A 22,727-nucleotide genomic window follows, 5' to 3' on the forward strand; every position below is an offset into this window, starting at 1 on the left:
TGTTCAACATAGAGGGGGAATTTTTTAAAAATTTTCTATCCTGATATTGTCTAAAGGAAAGGACTATGTACTGAAAGTAAGAGGTAACACCAACTGGAGCTACTAACTGTTAAGTATGATGTGTCAGACAATATGCTAAATTATTTCTGAGCCTCACGATATTGCATGGCAGGTGATTAACTGCATTTTCCAGATTAGGAAAATGATTGTAAAAGAATTAAATATTTCGACCCAGGTCACAGAAATAATTTGAGGGTAAGTTTAAGCCTTAATACAAAGTTGGCTTCATTCGTAATCTAGAACTCTCTTGGAAAACAATCAGTTGTGTGAATGGGACTTCCACTTAATTGTTCTAGGTCCATTTTCTTCAACGGCAAACTGGAGGATACTAACTAGATGATATCTATTTTTTCCTCTGACTTTTTAGCGTTCCCCATTCCTGTACCAAAAGGTATTTGAGGCAAGTTTGACCTAAAGCATGGATGCAATTTGATGAATACAATAAGGGTGAGGATGATGACTATCCTCCTCAACACCACGTAGACGAGGCAGGGAAATTCTTTTGCCAAAAACCAGAAGGAAAAGTATTGCTGCAAGTGAGCATGAAATTTAGCTCTGAAAACATGCAGGTACGATGGGAGGGTAAAGCTAGGTCACACAGTCTTCCTTCCTATTACCTAACACAACCACCCCCCCCAAAACAGTGTCAGCAAAAAACCCATCAGCAGCAAGTAAGCAAGAAACTAGATATAATGTTAGGCTCACAAGGAGTAGAAGTGGTCACTTGACAGCTCCTACTTCCCATCCTAGTGACAGAAAAATAGGGAAAGTAAATAAAATTCTGGAAAGGTTCATCAATACCCCCTAATCTGAAATTATTATTAATAGACAGACTAAGGAAATATTTTTTTTTCAAATCCCTAGGACCCCAAACTCTATCCTTGAAGATTTCAAGATCTCAGCAGAGGTACTTGCTTTCTCTTTCTCTTGGTCTCTCTCTCTCTCTCTCTCTCTCTCTCTCTCTCTGTATGTCTGTGTGCACGCGCGCACACACACACACACACACACACACACACACACACACTGCTGCTAGGAGTCACAGTATTTTCCTAGAGATCACTGGTGAACTGGAAGAATGATCAACTTAAGCATATCAACTCATGGAAATAAGATATACACTTCCAACTATGGGATATAAATGATGATATAGGGAATTAAAAATATTTCAGAAAAAGAAAGCAATACTCTAACATAAGTGAAACTAAACAGCCTCATGGAGATTGCCCTCTCCCTCCCACTGAAACAACCTCGCTTCAGAATAGATCTAGGAGAGCTCAGACAGATTCCAGATACTTTAGGAGTTCAAGAGAAAGCCCTAGCTGAGCAAGACAGACTTGAGAAAAATATTCAACAAAGTAGCATGACCTTCGATGCAAAATTAGCTACAGCTAAACACTCAAATGTGCACTCAAGAAATGAATATGGTTCGAAAAAGATTAATCCAGTCTGGAAAAACAAACATAACCCAAAGGAAAGAATAACATTTTCTCTAAGTGTTCATACATATATTTTTTTCAATAACCAAGAGTTCAAAGATCACTAAATAAGATAATTGCATGAAAATAAGAGAATTATATGCAAAAGGTGATAGACAGTAAAACACCACCATAAAATCATAAACTTAAACCAAAAAGAAACAAGTAAGTTATATTAGAGAATTTTAATGAGTGACAGAAAGAGAGTTTGTGGTAACACCGTGATGGTCTATGGAAAGGGGGACATTCTTATAGACTCAACCATAGATAAAGTGGAATTTGTGTATGTGAAATAGAGGACTTGGAATCAGGGGAGAACTGAATATTCAGAATAAAATAATACTGTATGTTCCCAGAAAATAATGACTTTTGTAAGACAGACTTACTGTGCATCCAGGCATAGGAGAAATTTGCTTATAAGGAGGAAAATCAGATTTATCTAGAAGTTCTCTGTGGCACCAATTAATGCCAAAGACAACTTACATAAGTCTACACAATTCTAAAGAAAATTAAACACCATCAAATAGTATCTCAAATACGGAGCACTAGGCAGATATGCTCAAACCTGAGCCCTTTTTATCAAAAAGAGTTGATGAAATCCTGCCAACCAAAGGCCATGGTAAGAGGACTCGTAAGGTAGTAAATAAATGCTGTCTGAAGTTTAGAAATAATTTTGATGTCAGTGCAGTTTCCTTCACTTTTGCTAAATACAATTGAAAGTAATACTTTATTTAAAATAGCATGTAAAATAATCCAAAATAGAAACATTTAAAAGCATGCAGGGTGTAAGACAGTAATCCGGTTTTTATTCTCATAGTTATATCTATATAGACAGACATCTTGAATATTACTTCACGTTAATAGTATTCTTAGGCAGTGGTTTTTTGATGGTTTCATTAGTTTTTGTTGGTGGTGGTGGTGGTGGTATCTCCTCATTTTGAAAACAAGTGGGTATAAATGTATAATGACGTCAATCCATTATTGCTATATTTAAAGAGCAGTAGGAAAAAAATAGATCTTAGCTTACCATAAGCCAAGGCAGGTGTGGATAGAGAAATAGGAAGGCAGAGAGATAAAGAAAGGAAACCTTCCATCAGTGTGGAGAGGTAGGACAATCTGTTTTAGAACTCAGAATCTGATCTTGGAGGTTCCTCTTTGCAACCTCACAGACATTAGGCAAACCTTGGGCTGCTCCATCAGAATGTGTCCATAATAATGACATGAAATAACGTTATGTAATAAGATCAAAGCTATCATGTGAGCATATCCACATCTGCATCCCTCCCGTCAGAAATGTCCTGGTTTCCCAAGCAAAATGTTGGGTTTAACAATAGTTAAGTGGGAATAAAGTGAGGAGAAAAGAAAAAATAACAGACAGTAGAAACTGGCTGTCATGGAACAATTGGTTGTATTGCCTCTCTCTCTCTCTCTCTCTCTCTCTCTTTTTTTTTTTTTTCAGAAAAATACATCCAAAGGATCTCTTGCAGGTATATCATCCCCGGTTCCCATTTTATGTGTCCACTTGGGAGGTGGAGGGCATCTGCCTGCCTACAGGGATTCAGAGATAAGCACATGTATAAGTCAGATGGAATGAGAAATCCCGCCATCTTTGAAGGACTAGAGGAGAATGATCTGTCTCTTTTAAATCCAAATCCCGGAGGCAGAAGCTTGGATCCACTGCTCCATCCTACCACTCTAAGGTGAGAGGCCATCCAAGAATAGAATCAACACGAAATAAAGGTTCAGAAAATATAATTCAAACCCCCGGATCCATCACACCCCCCACCCCCAAATATATTGGTTACATGAGCTAATTCTCTTGTGTCTTTTGAGGACTTTGCTTATACCATTCTCTCAGCGGGGAAAGCTGTGCCTTCTTCCCTGCTGCACGAGCTCCCTTTGTTTGACCAACTCATACTCAGGCTCTAATGGTCAGCTTTGGCATTTTACCATCTATCAGTGCCAATCCCTCACCCCAATTCCGCCTGGTGGGCTCCCCTGTGTGTCCATGACAACCACCTCTTACCTCTCTCATTACATATGCCATGTGGTCCTATGATTCTCTCCCACTAGATTGTAAGCTCCTTGAAGATAAAGATGACCCACAAGTATTTGTATTTTTAACACATATCACGGATGAGGCACATGACAGACGTGCTGGATATCTTTTGTTCATACCCACCCTCAAGCCACTGTTTGCACTCCTTACTCTACATCGTGGAAACTGTAAGAATGGCATCCGTGGGGACTTTTGCTTTGTGATTCCACTTGGGTTTGGCTAGTGGGAAGCACAGGTAGGACATAAAAGACGAGATGGTGAGGTTGGGATATTTTTCCCTTGGCTTTTTCCCGTAGCCAACCCTCCATGGGTTGCCTCTGTTTCTCTGCTTAAGGCCACAGACTATCTCGGGATTCGAGCTACTGGTCCCTCCCCTTGAGTCTTCAAAACTATGGGTGATTAAGGGGTTCTCTTTCTTGCCCTGGGGCACTGCACAATTCTTTGTTGGTTCCATTAACCCTGGCCCCACCTTTATTAAACTCTCCCTAAATTGTTAATTCTTCCCTATTAGACACTGACTACTGTAGGTTGGTAATCAATATATGTTTTAAAGAATCAGCTATTGGATGAATGATAAAAATAGAGATTGAAGGTATGAGTGACTGCCATAAATAGTATTGGAGTGTTCCAGATTTGCCTTTACTGTGGTGTGTGAGTGTGTTTTGCCTGGCTGGGTTGAACCAGACAATGTAAGATGGGGGGGGGGGGCATCAGTTTGGAACTCATTGGGGTCCTGAAGTCAGCCAGAGGTCAGGTGCTGTAGGTTAGATCCAATTGACTGAGATAACAGTTGGGGTGAGATAAGGCATGAGCAGGAGATAAAGTGTTGATCGAGGGGGGTCAGAAGCACAAACAACCAAAGTCAAAGTATCCAAAGAAAGTACAGGAAGTACTTGGATTTAGACACAGGGAAGGAAGAGATGGATCTAATGTTTAGATATAGAATGGGGTTTTCCAGAGAAGGCTTCATAGACATTGGCCTCTTGTCTCTGCATATGTGTAACTTTATGAGATGTACATGTATGTATGTTTACTTGCACAAGTTTAACAGGTACTTACACATGTTTGATCACTAGTCACTCAACAAACTACATGCAGATATACATATATGTGCACACACACACACACACACACATCAGACACAATTCTACTTCAACAGTTCATAGTTAGCATGAGTCTTTTGAAGTGGATGTAGAGATTTCAGTTGTGGTTTCCAGGGGATGCTCCTCTAAGAATTCCATTTTGTGTTTCTTTCAGACAAAGTAAAAGAAACTTGCATCTGTTTCTATGCTTACCCCATGTCTCCATCATGATGATCTGTTTTGCTTTCTGCATCTGGATCAATCCATTTTGCTTCAGGGAATAGCCTTCTGTGTTAGTTCCCAGATTCTGCCATTGTCAAAGAGCCTGTAGGAAGTGGAATTAACATGGTTATGGTATTTTATGTCATTTTATTACTGAGAGTTTCCTTGTCATTAATGTCACCCTCACTCTTTTGCACCCAAGTCACTCTCCACCCAAGTCTGCATTTTAATATTTCTCCTGATTGAACTACTTAAATAAACTTAATTTTAAGCTTGCTTTTACCACAATCACTCTTAATAACTGCTGTTGTCCCTTATAATTACAGTAATCACTTTGGCTCTGAGTGACTCATAACATTAGCCTTTAGTCCAATAAACCCTGGCAATTGCATTTGGCAGAAGGTCTAGAGTATTAGTAAGAAAATAGCTATGATGGCTGGGTCTGGTGGGTCAGAGCTATACTGAAAACTCAGTAAGATTAGGGATTCTCAAGATAATAAAATTAAAGGTTTCAAGCAACCCCAGCTAGATCTTGAGATTGGGAGGCAGTTTAGGAAAACCCTTTAAGTTTATAGTCTGTGAAATCGGACTATTTAAACCCATCTCTGCCACCTGTAGGCCTTATGTCCTTAGGCAAGCTAGCTGAAGTTTCCGTATTTCAATATCCCCATCTGTAAAATGGGTATAATCAGATGCGTACCACAACTGTTTCAATTGCTTCCATGCTGACTGATCTGTAACCAAGCCATATCACGTGTTAAATATTTTAGATACTGCCCTAGCCATATAACCATAAAATAGCCATATCTTTAAAAGTTTTTGAACGGTTTCAATTTTATTTCTTTTATTCCAATTCTATTCGTATTTTTTAACTTTAATTTTTATCATTACTTATTTATTTTTAATTTGAGTATGGTTGACACATGATGTTTACATTAGTTTCATGTGTACAACATAATCCATTCATTCCACAATTCTCTATGTTATGTGGTGCTCACAGGTGTAGCTACCATCTGTCACCATGCAATGTTGTCACACTACCATTGCCATATTCCCTGTGCTGTACTTTCTTATTCCTAGGACTCATTTGGTCCATAACTAGAACCCTGTATCTCTCACCTCCCTTCACCCACTTCGTCCATCCCCACCCTCCTCCCCTCTGGCCATCATCAGTTTCATCTCTGCCAAAATAACCATAACTTATGATTTTTGTGTGAAGATTCAGTAAAGATTACTTTACTTAACCGAAGTAAAGCCCTTAGTACTGTACCGAGTACATAGAAAATACTCAGAAATACAGGCTGCTGTTAGAATTATTTTCATTTTTATTATTACTTTTCAGAGAGCTTTCATCTGGGTCACAGATATGTTCTCTCATAAAATCCTATGCTAACTATTAGAATTGTGATTATTATTCCATTGTATAGGTTAGAAAACCAAGACTCAGACTGGTTGAATATTACAAAGCTAACAAGTGGCAAAGTGAGATTTAATCCTGGTCTATTCTTAAAACTTTTTACTACGCCACATTACTTTGGACCAGAGAGAGCATTTATAACACCCAGAGTAAAATAGGGTTAGGGTCAGAATGTCCATAATTGTAACAATTATGAGAGACGGAAAAGGAATTAAAGAGCACTGAGCATAAATCCCTTCCCACCAACACCTCAAATGTGCTCTCACAGTTCTTTGTTTTAATTATAGAACAGGACCTTAAATCCTATAAGTTCAAGTCTAGTCTTGGGAGCAAAGGCTGCAGAGGAGAGAACATGTACTCACACCTTCATTGATATGCATGAAGTACAAGAAAGAAGAAAGCAATTAAAATCTGTAGCCTTTCTTTTTTAAGAAATGCAGTGTATGCTGTGTTGTGTCACCTAGATCCTTCCCTGGAGGACCAAGGTATCTATTCCCCCAACTGCTGGGAGTGTTCATTGCCGCCAGCTCTCAGCTGAATCCCCTTGGAATTCAGGGGACTGCTATGAGATGAAGAGAACCCACTCCTCCAAGGTCAATCTCCTTCCTGGACACAGCTCACATCCAATGACTGGTCAATACCCAAGTACAAAGGACTGCAGATTTCCCCTGTTCTCTGAAGTAGCTATTTCTTATGCAAACTTTTGTAAGCAGAAATGGGGTAAAGCAAAGAGTATCTCCCTGCTTTCTGAAAGTTCACAATATGCCACTCTGCTTTTAGGAAAGACCTACATTAGTATGGTAAAGGCTCTTTTTGAAAAAGCAAAATTCCTCTTTGGATTTCTTCCAGTTAGCAAGATAGATACGAAAGTAGGTCTTCCTAAATGTGATGTGGTGCAAGAGGAACTTCTGGAAAGTGGGGGATACCTGCATTCCCCTTGCATCAGTGGGGAGGGGGACAACTCCAGGAGAGCATCCAGCTCCAGAACTGCCGCCTTTGTTGTGAGATCCCACCCAGGCTGCTAGGGTCTCCTTCTCTTTCAACTTGCTCCTCTGCTTTCACGACACCACAGTTATTCACCCCAACAGCATTACCCAGTGCACTTACTGCACACACATCAATGCCTCGGGGTCTATTTCCTAGGATACCCAAACTGCAATGTGGGGTAGAGCGTGCATCTTTGTTGTGGCAGACAATTCCAGCTAATCTCCCTATTTCCGAGAGGGCTCTAATGACTTATCAAATATTTGCTGTAGTATCAATGAATACATCAGGGCTTAACAAATATCAGGAGCACTTTCATGAGCATCAGGATGCAACTATTTTGTTGATTTCCAAGGAGTAATTGAGCTGTCGTCAGAGGCTAAGTCTGTGGTCTTGGCAGAGATCCAGGTCTCAATGAGCACATCCGTTAGCATTACTTTATCTCCAGGGTCTTGAAGGCTCAGGACAGTGTGGAAAAGTCTTAATTACCATTCACCAAATGGCATTTAGGGAGTTTCTTCCTCCCAATTTATTTATGACTATACAAGGCTCCCAGAGCGTTCCTGTTAGAGTTGGGTCCCTCTGGTCCTAGGTCGCCCTCCAGTTTCCATGTCAATAAGAGAACATTCCTGAAAGTTTTCTGGGTATAAAGATCACACAGCACATCACTGTACTTCCTAGGGGTGTCATGTATGAAGGGCAGAGAACAACCATCTTAGGGTTTTAGAACTTGGGTGATGTGTCACATTACGTCCACATCTCTGACCAAGTCTCCGCACCTCTGGTGATTACAGCCACGTGTCTTACTCTTCACTCCTGAAAGCCACCCCCTGTTCTCTGCCCTGAGAATCCTGCAGGTTCTTTAAGGCTTAGATGAAATGTGGCCTGCATGCCATCTAGTCACAACTGATTACTTCTCTAAGGAATATTACTAAATATAAACTTCTTCAGAAAGCAATTGAACTTCACCTGTTCATAATTGTAGATAGAGGAATTTAACTTCTGAAAGTCTATTGGAAGCAAATAATCCAAAAGGGACATACCAATCTTTCCATATAAAGTCATAAAATTCCTAAGCATGACCATTAGAAAAACTCTAGTTTCCTTTTTACTCTTTTTCAGTAGGATTTCAGCTTCATCAGAGCAAGGATCATCATGTCCAGTTTCTTCACTTCTTTATCCCCAGTATCTAAAACAATGCTTAGCACATGGTAAATGTCCAATTAATATTTAATGAATGAATAAACGACCCTTCCAATGTGCAGAATGTGTAGTGGAAAAATGAAACTGTGTTGAGACACAAAGAAAACTTGCCTAAAAGGAGGCTACTAACATATTTCTAGCTGGAAGAAGTCAGCATTGGAAAGATGCCAAATTCTCTAATAATCTATGAATTTAACCACATTTCCACTTGCAAAACAAATTGACATTTTTGTTTTAGAACTTGAAAAATTATTCGACATTTCAGCTAGAAGAAAAGAATAAAATAGCCCCTTCGTTTTAAAGAAGAGAAGTAGGAGAGGTTTTGTTCTGCTCCATGCACCTGCACACCTACGTACACACGCGGAAATCACTGTGGTGCAGGACAAGAAGGATAGTTGGCCTGGTGAAGGAAGAGCTTGAATGCTGTAAGGTATAAAAACATGAGATGTGTTCCTCCCTGTTACTGTTAACTGTTACTGTTGAATCTTCCTTTCCCACTGGTTAGCAGCCATTTGAAGCATTACGATTATTAAAACAATCTATTTTCAGTCCAGCCCATTCTAAAGCTCTAATCTCAAACTTCGCCTTCCACCTTTCCTCCAGTATAGACTCAGCTTGTGGCTCTGGGGCCTCTGAGAGGTGGAGAAACGTGTGAAGTCTTCTGTAAATGTCCTTCCCCTGCCAGCACACCAGTGAAACCATTCTGTGAGAGCCATAAGCCTGTATTTTCTGTGGAAATTTCATCTGCTACTAAAGAAGTTAGTGAACTCCCAATGAATCTATTGTATATCCAGGCCTAACAGTTAGGTTCTCAGTGACTCAGAACGACGATTTTTTATGCGAGTAAAAATAAAAGCAGAGATTGGGCCTTTTAGCACCTTTCTGAAGATACAGCATGCAACATTAACTCCATTTTTAAAAACCCAAGTGTGAAGAGCATAAAAGGAATGATATTAAATTATCAACATGTACCATCTTCTCCCTCCTACTTGTCCCAAAGGATAGAGACATATTACTTGCCAGGTCAATTTGGGATCCTCCTTTATTTATATAGAATACAAGAATAAGGCAAAGGATAACATAAAATAAACCAAAAGGCCTGAGCCAGAAAGGCCAATGTTAGAGGAAAGATGGGGCTGTTTCAGCTGAAGAGAATAGGGGTTTTTGAGGTGCATGGAGTGGGAGACGGAAGAGATTTGAGACAACTGTAGAGAGGGAAAGAGAAATTGACAAGGAGTGATACGGGGAAGGGGATTTTTAAAGCAGTTTTGCCAGCCTCCAAGAACGCAGCCACCACTTTAGAATCTTCTGCTACCATTACTTTCTGGGGTTTTTTTGAGAGGTACTATACTAAATATTTCCATTGTTTTTAATTATTTCTAGTTACTGGACTATTGGTTTTTATGTGACTTTACAAAGCACTGGTTGCAAAGCAGTTGGGTTATATAGGCTACATGAATTCTTTCACTTACCAAACATGCCATCTGTGTATTCTGGTCAGGAAGAATCATTCCAAATGCTTATGATGCCCTGATGCAGAGATAGTAAAACAATGATCTCTGAATGAATGCTCTGGTGGTTTCCCCAAAAGTTCTGTAAAACAAATATTGCATTGAAGTTATTTTCATTCTTAATAGCCTTGAACTTATCCTCAAAACTCCTAGGTTCATGTTTTAGTTTTACTTGGACCAAACTGTGAACTTCCTGAAGACAGGAAAGATGCTTTATCATCTTTTAATGTTGCTAGAATTTTAGCAGGTGGCCACCTGGGGCACATAGTAAACACTCAATATAAGCGGATAAGTGTGTAAGGCTTCAGCCATATCCAAGAAGTCCTTTGGTTGTCTTTATAAAGTCCTAGGTTAAAGATTCCTCCTATTATCATTTTGAATTGGTTCTTGAAGAATTTAATTACCTACAAGTTGGGCAGGTATGACTCTTCCTTAAGTGGTCATATCAGGTGAAGATCTGCACTCCCCACACACCCCGAACGCTACCTTAAATAAGAATAAATATTTTGAGTTTGCTTGAATACATGAAGAAATGAAAGAGGGAAAAGGGAAAAGTATACAGGAAGGAATAGAGAAAGGAAATAATGAGAATTCAAGGCAATTCTTTAGGGAAAAAATCTATTCCAACAAATCCTTGGTTGAAGTAACCAATCAACATGTCCAAGAAACCTGAAAATATTATTTTTTTCCTATGTTGGAACATCTCTAGATGTTTTAGGCAGACTACTTAAATACAGGAAACAGGTAATACACAGACTTCCACTTTTCTCCTCTTATCACCATGGTTACTCTTATTTAAATTTATCAGCAATGTTGGACACTTAGTAATGTGCTCATATTGAAGAGACTAGATATGTTTATAGAGGATGAAGATTGCTAAACTATTTTTTTCCAGCAGATCAAAGCATTGACAGTTTTCCCCTTCTACCTTTTTCCTACAGAGGGAAACACATCAAGTACCTTCTGAAGGTTCTCTGTTCCATCCCTAAGGAACTTCTCAGTAATGTTCTTTCATCATAAATTGCTGGGTGTTCTGAAATGTTTTCTCCCCTGAAGTTATAAGTCACAAGTTTCTGATGTTTTGTCTAATCTCTCTTTCAGCATACTGATTCTCTGGAGACAAGTGTCATGAAAATGCTTTTGGATAGATAAAAATGCATTTGCTCCTTTGTCTCCACTGACCCTGTTATTCAAAGAGTCAGTATCTATAGAGATGGCAGGTGCATTACCTGAAACATGGATTTTTCTTCTCCAAGTATTGTAATTATTGATGCTTTGGACTCTTCCTGCTTTATCCGTCATACTAAGGCTATCCTTGAAAACATATTGCCTGAGTCTGGAGCTCATAAGTCAACATCAATGATAATAGAAAGCATTTATTAAAGACCATTAAGCACTTACTCTTCTAAAAGTGATTTTTGTGTAAAAACTTTTTCAATCCCCACCACAACCCCAGGAGATCAGATCTACTACTATCCTGCTTTATAAATGAGGAAAATGAGGCACAGAGAAGTTAAGTAATTTCTTATTTCAAATATAGCAAATGGTAGAGCAAGGGATTGCAGTGTGGCATTTCCTTATAGATAGCTCCCTCGCACTAGAACATACTGCCTCCAATGGCAGGAAATGGCATATAGGCAAGATTTTTTAACCCGTGGCTAACCTTCAAGGCCCCTGAGAATTACATATAAAAATGTCTATACACTGATGTGCATACATGTTTGTGGTTATGTGTGCACTTTTCTGAGAAGAGACTCTACTGATTTCATTCAATTCTCAGAATGGTGTAAGGTTCCATAAGAAATGGTTCAAGAACAATACAGTGAAAAATAGTCTAGTGTTTGAGATCTAACAACTCATGGTTGTCACCCACTTTATTAAGCTATTACCAGCTTTAATTTTCCTGGTATGTTGTGCAAGGAATAACAATGCCAATGACATAGGGTATTGTAAGAACAAAATGACGGAATGCATACCCAGCATCTAGAAGACTGTCTTGCATATATATCAAATAAGTACAGGTCCCTTCCTGATCCCTCTAGAAGCCTCTAGGTAAAGGGGATGCTCCCCGTCGATCAAGATAAGTAGAGATGTCTTCATCTGCTTTCTTTCTCAGGGTCCCAGTGATCTTCCCTAAATATTTCCAGCCCAGAGCAGTAATTGTGAGTGTAGGTCAAGGGCACAATTTTGGTCTCTGTTCCAATTCTCACCTTTACACAGATGATATTCAAGTTTTTGTCCAGGCCCAGGTGAGTCTTTTACACATTTCTCTTGGCAGAGGAACAATTAGGAAAGATAACAACAGAACAACAGCCTAAACCTTGCCATATTTGGGGTACAATTGATACTGCCTTTCTAAAAAAATTGAAAACATTCAGAATTTCAATGAAAAAGCAGGTTAAGCAAAAGAAATTGAAATGTGACTGTATTGCTCTTCTACGGCTGCTATCAACAACTTACTTCAAATTTAGCGGCTTAAAATCACACAAATTTGTTATCATATATTTCTGAAAGTCAGAAGTCTGATGTGGGTCTCACTGGGATAAAATGAAAGTGTCACCAGGGTTGCATTCTTTTCTGAAGGCTCAAGGGGAGAATCTGTTCCCTTATCTTTCCCAGTTCTTAGACACTTGCCTGCATTCCTTAGCCCGTAGTCCCTGCCATATCCAAAGCCAACAATTGCGAGTCTGGTCTTTCCCACTCTGACATTGACTTTTCTTCTGCCTCCCACTCTACTTGCACTTCAGGATTCTTGTGATTACATTGGGCCCACCTGGAAAACCCAGGATATTCTTCGTATTTTAAGGTCAGTTGATTGGCATTCTTAATTCCCCTTTGCTGTGTCATATAACATATTCACAGGTCCTGGGGATTAGGATGTGGACATCTTTGGAGGGCTATTATTCTGTCTAACACAGTTACCTTCTAAATTAGGTCTATCATGACCACCCTATTTAAATTCCAACCTACCTGCACCTTCCTGATCTTTCCTATGAGTTTCAGACATAATTGCTGCCATAAAAGTATGACATGCCGGGGACATATATTTTATGGGATATACGGATAAAGGAGTCAAGTTGACCTGGGTTTGAATCCTACTTCTGCCATTTTTAATGTGATAATCTTTAGAAAGTGTTAGCATACATGAGCCTCAGTTTCATTGTTTGGGAAATGGTGATAATACTTCAACTGCACAAGGTTGTCGTGAATACCAAAGAGGATAATGCATTAGATGTAGCTGGCACAGAAACATACATGGCAAGTGCTCAATATTTATTTCCCTTCTAGCTTTCTTCTTCCTCCACCCTCTAATTCCAATCAAGCCCTGTTCCTTAATATCATATTAAGTATACAGTCTAAGGTTGAATATTGTTTCACTGCCTATACTACAAATTGTTTATCCATTCATTCATCCATGAACACTGGGTTGCTTCCAACTTTTGGCCATTGTGAACTGCTGCTATGATCATGAACATATAAATATCTCTTTGGAGACTCTATTTTCCATTTTTTCAGATATATACCCAGAGGTGAAATTGCTACATCATATGGTAATCCTCCCTTTAATTATCTGAGGGACTTTGATACAGTTTTCTGTAGTGGCTGCACCATTTTCCATTTCCACCAACAGTGCACAGTGGTTCTATTTTTTCCACGACTCGCCAACACTTGTTAGTTTCTGGGGGGTTTTGATAGTAGCCATCCTTATGGGCATAAGGTAATAGCTCACTGTGATTCTGATTTGTATTTCCTTAATGATTAGTGTTTAGGCATCTTTTCATATGCTTATTGATCATTTGCATATCTTTGGAGAAACTTTTCTTCAAGTCTTTTGCCCATTTTTTTGAAAAATTTTTAATATTTATTTATTTTTGAGAGAGAGAGAGAGAGAGAGAGACAATGTGAGTGTGAGAGGGGGGCAGAGGGAGAGGGGAGAGGGAGACACAGAATCTGAAACGGGCTCTAGGCTCTGAGCTGTCAGGACAGAGACCCACAAACTGTAAGATCATGACCTGAGCTGAAGTCAGAGGCTTAACTGCCTGAGACCTCCAGGCGCCCCATCCTTTGCCCATTTTTAAAATTGGGTTATTTGTTCTCTCGTTGGTGAGTTGCGGGTATTCTTTACATATTCTGTGTATTAACCCCTTATCATATAGATGGTTTGCAAATATTTTCTTCCATTCCATAGGTTGCCTTTTTGCTCTGTTGATTGTGTCCTTTGATGCAAAGACACTTTTAATTTTTATGTAGCCCAGCTTATCTGTTTTATCTTTGTTGCCTGTGCTTTTGTTATCATGTCAGTAGTGAAAATTATAAGTCCCCCTTTAACTCTAACACACCCATGCACACACATAGGCACACACATATGCACACACACACACACACAATCACAAGAGCCAAGCATTTAAAAAGAAGCATTGAAGAAATCGCTGAAGCCACTACCACCAAACAAAAGAGCAGACCAAAAAAACCAAACCAAGGGCACCTGAATGGCTCAGTTTAAGTGTCAGATTCTTCATTTCGGCTCAGGTCATGACCTCATGGTTCATGAGATTAAGCCCCATGTAGAGCCCTGCACTGGGCTCTGCACTGGGCATGAGCCTGCTTAAAATTCTCTGTCCCTTTCCCTCTGTCTTTCCCCTGCTTATGGGTGCATGTGCTCTCTCTCTCTCTCTCTCTCTCTCTCTCTCTCTCTCTCTCACGAAAAATCCAAAACAAAGAAAGAAACTTGTCTATTTTTGAGAAATCTCCTTCTTTTGTGATCAGAAATGTGCCACCTTCATTTCTTACGCCGTCTTCTCCTTGGAAATAAACGTAAGGGAATAAGAGCAGCTGTGCTACAATCCTGGCAAGAACAAGGAAGTTGGAGCCAGTAAATCAATATTCTTGCCATTAACTAGCTGTTTGACCTTGGGCAAATCATTTTCCCTTTTTAGGTCTCATGCATTGTATCTGAGATCCCTTCCACCTTTAATGCTCTGTGCCCGCTTGGTTTCTCACATGCAACATAAAAGACCATATTCTTGGTCCTATCTCTTGTGACACCATTGTTGGTGGGTTTACTAGCACACAAATGTCCCTCTGACCACTCTCTTGAGTGCAGTCTTCCTAATTGGATGAGAGACAGTGGGATTTTCTAGCCAACTGCTAAATCTTTTATTATGGTCTTCCCACACCAGGTGCCAATTGATGGGTATCAAGATAGAGAGTTTAAAGCTGATTTGTGACCCCTTTTGACTCCCTTGATGTCTGCAGGTGTCTCCCTGCCCCCCCCCCATCCCCGCCATAGTCATTCCTGGCTTTCAGACCCCCTCCTCCAGCTCTTTTGGGGAGTCCTGGAATTTTACCATTGATCACTTGCCTCAACTTGGGTTTGCTCTCTGTCTTTTCTTGTCTTGGGCCAAACCACCCTTTCTTAGACTCTACTTTTATACCTGTCCATCTAAGACCACCAAGGTCATACCCATCCACTCTCAGAAAAATGACTGTTTTCTGTATTTCTTCTGTCTGAGATTGGTGAAAACTTTACACATAAAATCAATGTCTGGAGCAATTCTGATCCACTCAAATTCAGAATTGTCCTTAGAATCTAATATTCTAGATCCCAGGTGAGCCAGAATCACATAACAATGGTGATCTCAGCTTAGACCCAAAAGTACTCACTATTCCCACAAATAACTTGACTGATGCTATCTGAGCTAGTTTAGATTATAATTAGAAGTTTTTCTCAAGAAAAACTTGATGAGCCAACTTTTATTTCAATACATTCCTAGCCTGTTCTTGTTTAAAACTACTGTGGCAGAACTTACAGTGGGTGGTGACAGGTGTGCAATAAATAGAAATAACAGATAATGCTCCAAGCATTTTCATTTGTCTGTAATGTGTTATCACACTTAAGTTTGAAAATGAGAAGTTCTGATGTTGGGAATTAGTAATAACCAAACTCCAAAGTCACAGAAAACACACACACACACACACACACACACACACACACACACACACACATCCTAAACCCAGAAGACTACTAAAGAAACTTCCCTTTGCCAAGTTTCCCTATGTATTCACATACATGCACCCGCACATGTGAGCACATGCTCTTATACACACACACACACACACACACACACACACACACACACGTTTCTTTACATGAAGAAATGTACACTCTTCCACATCATGATGCTAAGTGCCAACCTAAATCAGGTCACTTTTCTTTCAGCAAGTGTGTTGTAAAATACATTTTATTTCGGTAATGGAATAAACATGGATACTCAAACCTCTAATGAGGCAATGACATCCCTTTGACACCTACTGATTTCAAAATGCCATCACCAGGGTCCTGAATGTGGAACTAGATTTCAACTTGGGAGCAACGTTGTGCTGAAGATGAGTCTGCGTCCCGGGCGATTGTTGCCTTTCTCCTTGATTTGAATTCCTAGTCTGACTCTAACATATTGGGGAAGACAGATGCTGACAGAAGAGTAGGCACGGAGAACAGTGAGACAACCCCAAAATGAGGCAGGGTTTAGCAGCAAAGTCCACCAATTTGGATTGCACACTAGGAAGTATGCCAGATGGAAGCTTAGAACCCCCAGGAAATTAAATCAGGCCTTTCTGACAACCTGGAGAGACACAACTAAGACAAACAAAGACCAATCACAAGAGCAACAAAAATTAGAAGAGCAGGTTATTGCTTTGGAGCTGACATCACAATCAGAGCTATACATCATGGAAACTTTGTGCTTTCTTTCCTGGATACAGAAAGACTAAGTATATTGCTAACTCGGACCCAATTGACCAACGGTGGATTTCAGACTTCTAAGACTTCTGTGTTTTCTATCATGCTGGTTGAAGAAAGCCTATGAAGTAACTTGAATGCTATGCTGAAAGCGTTTCAACTTTATTCAGTAGGCAACAGGGAGCCACTGACATTTTTTGAGCAAGAGACTGATGTATTATCACCTTTTGGTAATGTCTTTTCACTAATGAATTTGGTTTGTTTTTGTCCCAGGAGGAGAAGGATACTGTGGTTAATCTTTTCAAATCCTTTTTTTTAGAAAGAGGGAGACAATAAATGTATAGAAGTATAAACAACAAAAAATAAACAAATACATAAAGTGTGTTTCCAGTAAATAAATAAATAAATAAATAAATAAATAAATAAATAATAAATCCAGAGAAACAAGAAGCATGAGTCATATAAATCATAGCCAACCAGAGTTCCAAACAATTTTCCCCTACAAAAGCTCTTGATAAATGGTCAATAAATGTTAAGTGGGGTATTATTTTGTAGTTAATTTCCTTCATTTTCGAGTTTTGTTCTTCTAAGTGATTTCACCAACTACTTTATAATTGTGGCATGTAGGAACATATCCATAATCTTCTTTTTTTTTTTTTTTCCTACAGCAGGAGTATAGTGCAAAGATCTTGCTTCAGAGAGCTAAGTGATTTACTGGAAGACCTATGAGACGATTCTGAAAATACAATTCAGATCTCCTGAGCTTTCTACTTTTTTTTAAAGTTAACAGTTAGTGGTGGAAAAGAACATTCAATTTGATTGAAAAGTAACATACATATGATTAAAAGATTTACAGTCCAACGGGCTGTTAGGTACCAAAATTTACATTTATTTTTTTTCTGCAATGGTAATAATTTAGCATCAATTAACACTACATTAAAAAAATCCTTTGTTTTCTCTTTCCTGTCTTTGTGGAAAACTCCCTCTTTGCCTGCTGATTTTTGACAACCTGTTGGAAGGTAATGATAGCACAGATTTTCCTTTGAGCCATATTACAGCACAGTTCCCTGACAACTTTGTCTCTGGCTAAACAAATCATTTGCGCCCTGCCTGATTTGTTTCCGTGTTTGTAATTCAACTGCAATTTGTTCCTTCCCATGGTTAAATCAAAACGTGGTCATCAGATGCAATCCTTCCTGTTTGAGAGCCATAAATAATACGTTTCTGAAGTGCAGCACATAAATATTTTACTAACCACAATATAGGTTTGTAGGATAAGGCAGAATGAAAGTGGTAAAGATTTCCTATGGATTCATTTTTACAGGATTTAGATGCCATGTTACGGTTTGGTGCGTTCATTAGGCTCATTAAGAAACTGTTTCTCATCTGAAGAAACAGAGTAATATAAACCTGTGCTTCTCAATTCCTTAACATATCAGGTTTACATTTGCTTCCTGGTTGAGTTTGGATGTAATATATACCATCAAGTATTCCCAGGCCTGATTTTAATTCACTCACTGCCATTTGTTTTTCTACATAGCAGTGTTACCTCCTGGGCAAATTAAGAGCTGCTGTAGAATAATGAAGTTTATACTGAAAATAAATTCTTCTTGCTGCCACTGGGCCAGTCACCTGAAACCATAAAAAGGAAAAAAATACGCGGAGATTTGAGGAGGGCACGGGCGTGCTAATGAAGAGTAGTACTGTAAACATAATTCTTCTCTTCTCCAAGTTAAAAAAATTTGTTTAAAAATATATTCCCTCTGGTCCAAAAAGCTATTTCCCATGTCCTATGGTTTCTGTTCTGTGGGTGTCCCGAAAATAATTGGGTATTTAAAGAATCTCAAAAAATTGCCGATCACAGAGCCAACTGCCTCTTGGTACTTTCCCTCTGAGGCTCTTATTAATTTTTAATCAGCTCGCTGCTATTTCAGGTCTTTAGGACTCCTGTAAGTAAAGGAAAATGCTGGGTGGGTGGCAGAGGAGGAGAGAGCAAATAAACGCAGAGGGAAGTGGGCTCTCCAGAACTCAGAGACAAAGGCTGGTGTGGTCTCAACAAAGACAGAGTTAAAGCAGTTTCAGGGGAGAAAATCACTCCCTCAGCTAGACCATAGGTGAGCATAAGAATCCCATTTCTCTCCAGCTGCTTGACTGGTATAGACCGCGTGCATTCTTCTGGCCTTTTTTTCCCAAAGATGAATGGCACTCCTTTTGTTCTCGGAAGGGCATAATGATTTGATCCTCGAGGAATTTTTCTACTTTTTCTACTTTTTCTAAGAGATGCATAAATCCTGCCCTTGTCTCGAACACCCTCTCTCATTGTTCTTCACCTGGAAAATTTTGCACAATGTCTAGCATACAGCAGGATGTCAACACATACTTGTGCAGTTAATGTTTCCCTCTAATGTGGAGGTGCTATTTTAGACCATAAGGGGGATCTTGGTCATTTCGAAGGGCATTTACCAAGGTCCTCTCCGACCCTCTAGTGGGCATGATGGGTAGCAGGCTGCACTGGGACTCTTGGTTCCCATGAGAAGGTAGTTCCTCTGAGTGGACTTTTCCTGTTTTCCGCTTTCTAAACTGTAGAGTGGTAGAAACCATATTTGGTAACACAGGACTTAGTAAAAGGCAGGGACAGTGATCTGAAACGGAGCAACTAGATGTTTTTCTTTTCAGTCTTTTCATTAATTAGGGTATAAAGATACTTCTCCCAAACCGAGGTTAAATTTTAAAAGACTTTGGAATAATGAATGTTTTTATTTTATTTATCTACTTGCTTATTTGTTTGCTTGTTTATATTTTAGTTATTGGTCAAGCTCAAACGATTATTTTCAAGTATATAAAAAACGATTTTCCATAAAAAAATTAAACGTTACCTCCTTAAGAGTGAACTTTTTGGGAGAATACTTAAAATAAGAGTATAATTTTTCATTTTTCTACTATACTGCAAGCTCCTTTTGAGAGCAAAGGCTTTTTTTTTTTTTTTGAGAGAGAGAGCGCTCGCACACACGAAAGAGAGCACATGAGCAGAGGAGAGGGGCAGAGAGAGACAAAGAGAATCTTAAGCCGTCTCCATGCTCAGCACAGAGCCCAAAGCAGGGCTCCATCCCATGACCCTGGGATCATGACGTGAGCCAAAATCAAGAATCACATGCTCAACTGACTGAGCCAACCCCTAGCAAAAACTTTTTGTTTGTCTATTTTGTTTTGCTTTGTTTTCAAGTCCACAGCTACAGGAATGAGTGGAATAAATAGTTTATGGTTGGTACACATTAAATTTCTATAGGTAAATGTGGGGCAGAGGGAAGGTGGGAGGAAAAAGGGGGTGAGAAAAGAGAGCTATAGGGAACTCTTTCTCCTCCAAGAATCTGTTATGAACAGGCCACCTACTCCTGAGAAAAAGAAGGCTTAACATGACACAGGATATAATAAGAAAATCTAGAAATGGTCAAATATTGATCATGTATCAGAGTTAATCTGGGAAGACCTCACATGAGGATTTTAAATTTTATCTCCTTGGTTGGAAATTAAGTAGCAGTTGAGGGTTTCACTGAGGTAATAGTGACATCTAAAAAACTATTATAATTGTACAATTTGACACATTTTGAAATACGTATATGCCTGTGAAACTATCACCACAGTTAAGATAATGAATATATCCAATCTTCTCAAAAGTTTCCTCGTTCCTCTTTGAAATCTTCCCCACATGTCTGTTCCCACTCCAGGCCCCAGGCAACCACTGATCTGATTTTTTACTACAGAGTAGTTTGCATTTCCTGGTATTTTATGTAAATAAAATCGTATACTATATACTCTTTTGTTGGTTGGCTTCCTTCACTTAAAATAATTAAATTGATAACCATCAATGTCTTTATGTGCATCAATAGCCCACTGCTTCTTACTGATGAGTGGTATTACATTTTATGGCTATAACGTGTATGTTTAACTTCTTAAGAAACTTCCCAACTATTTTCGAAAGTGGTTGAGTCATTTACATTTCCACTATAATGTGTACGTTCAACTTCTTTTTTTTTAAATTTTTTTCAACGTTTTTATTTATTTTTGGGACAGAGAGAGACAGAGCATGAACGGGGAAGGGGCAGAGAGAGAGGGAGACACAGAATCAGAAACAGGTTCCAGGCTCCGAGCCATCAGCCCAGAGCCTGACGCGGGGCTCGAACTCCCGGACCGCGAGATCGTGACCTGGCTGAAGTCGGACGCTTAACCGACTGCGCCACCCAGGCGCCCCCGTTCAACTTCTTAAGAAACTTCCCAACTGTTTTCCAAGGTGGTCGAACCATTTCCGCTTCCACTGATAGTGTCAGAAAACTGTACTTGTTCTACATCCTTACAAACACTTGATAGGGTCACTCTTTTCATTTTAGACATTCCAATGGAATCTTGTGGTTTCAATTTTCATGACCTTCATGATTAGTGATGTTGAGAATCTTTTTAATATATTTTCTGTGGTGAAGTGTCTGTTCAGGTACTTGACTCATTATTTTTCAGGGCATTGTTTGCCTTATTAAATTTTGGAGTCATTTGTATATTCTGGATAGAAATCTTTTATCTGATATTTATTATGAAACTATTTCCCACCAGGCTGTGACTTGTCTTATTATTCTTTTAACAGTATCTTTTGAAGAGAAGTTCTTAACTTTTGATGACATCCAAATTTATAACTTTTTAAAATATAGATTATGCTTTTGGAGTCATACGTAAGAAATCTTTGGGGTGGCTTGGTGGCTCAGTTGGTTGAGTGTCCAACTCTTGATTTCGGCTCAGGTTATCATCTCAGAATTTGTAGGATTGAGTCCCAGGTCGGGCTCTGCATTGACAGCACAGAGCTTGCTTGGGATTCTCTCTCTTCCTCTCTCTCTGACCCTCTACCCTGTCTAAAAGTAAATATGTAAACTTAAAAAAAAGAAAAGAAATCTTTAGTTGATCTAGAGTCACAAAAATTTTTTCCAATTACTTTTCTAGAAATGTTATAGTTTTGGGTTTTAGTCTGTAATCCATATTGACTTATTTCCATACATATGTAAAGGATTCAAGGCATGGATGGAAGTTCACGTCTTTATCAGTGAACTCTCAGTTATTCCAGCAAGACTTGTTCCCTCCACTGTCTTTTCTTTGCACTTTTTTTTTTCAAAATTCAAATGACTGCATATGTGTGGGTCTAATTAGGGATGTTCTACTCTGTTCCATTGATATGTCTATCTTCAGCAAAACAAACAAACAAACAAACAAACACCCCAGACTATCTTGATTACTCTAGCTTTATGACATGTATTAAAAACTGGAAGATTAGGTCCTCAGACTTGTTCTTTATCAAAGTTATTTTAGGTACTCTCTGTCCTTTGCATTTCCATATGGATTTTAGAATCAGATTTCTGCAATTAAAAAATAAGATGTCTTATAGCACACGGTAAATACAGTTTTTTTCTAATCATGTAAGTCATGTAGTTGTATCACTAAAAATATCCTTTTATGGTGGATGTCTTTTTAGCACTGTTTTGGAAGGACATTTTTTTTCCTTAGGCAAAGTCATACTGCAGCAATGATTAACCGCAATAGCCACGTGGCTTACAATAACCAAGCCTCATTTCTATTGCAAGTTGATAGACAAGTTCTACTCCATATTGTTTTCATTTCAGACATGGGCTGAAGGAGCAAACCTCTGTTTGGACAGTGCAAGTCTTATAACAGAGGAGGGAAGAGAGATAGTGCTACCACTCAATGGTCCTTAAATTTTTGCTGAGAAGTCACATGTCACATCCATTCACCTTTCACTGGAGAAAGCCAGACACATGGGCAAACCTGACGTCAATGGAACGAAAAGAAAAATTCTCAGAAAGAGGGCACAATAGGAAAAGGGATATAATTATTTTTAACATAATAAAATCTATCCAGATACAAATTAGCTCTTTTAATTGGCCACTTTCAGAATTGTGTGTCAATCTGTGAATGGACAG

The 22,727-nt window shown here is 39.0% G+C and overlaps 1 long non-coding RNA gene across 8 annotated transcripts in view; it reads right to left on the reverse strand.

Annotated features, from left to right (window-relative positions):
* LOC109496209 overlaps positions 1-22,727 on the reverse strand; it is a 198,658-nt gene that overhangs the window by 103,344 nt on the left and 72,587 nt on the right. For 7 of the 8 annotated variants that reach the window (XR_006592482.1, XR_006592478.1, XR_006592479.1 and 4 more), the window contains 2 exons: positions 9,975-10,095; positions 4,890-5,001 (listed from right to left, as the gene is read on the reverse strand). This is a non-coding gene — a long non-coding RNA (uncharacterized LOC109496209). Of the gene's footprint in view, positions 1-4,889; positions 5,002-9,974; positions 10,096-10,417; positions 10,591-22,727 lie in introns of those variants that run through there. The other variant, XR_006592481.1, reaches the window with a different exon arrangement.

This window comes from Felis catus, chromosome F2 (assembly GCF_018350175.1).
Source record: "Felis catus isolate Fca126 chromosome F2, F.catus_Fca126_mat1.0, whole genome shotgun sequence".
Classification (NCBI taxonomy): domain Eukaryota; kingdom Metazoa; phylum Chordata; class Mammalia; order Carnivora; family Felidae; genus Felis; species Felis catus.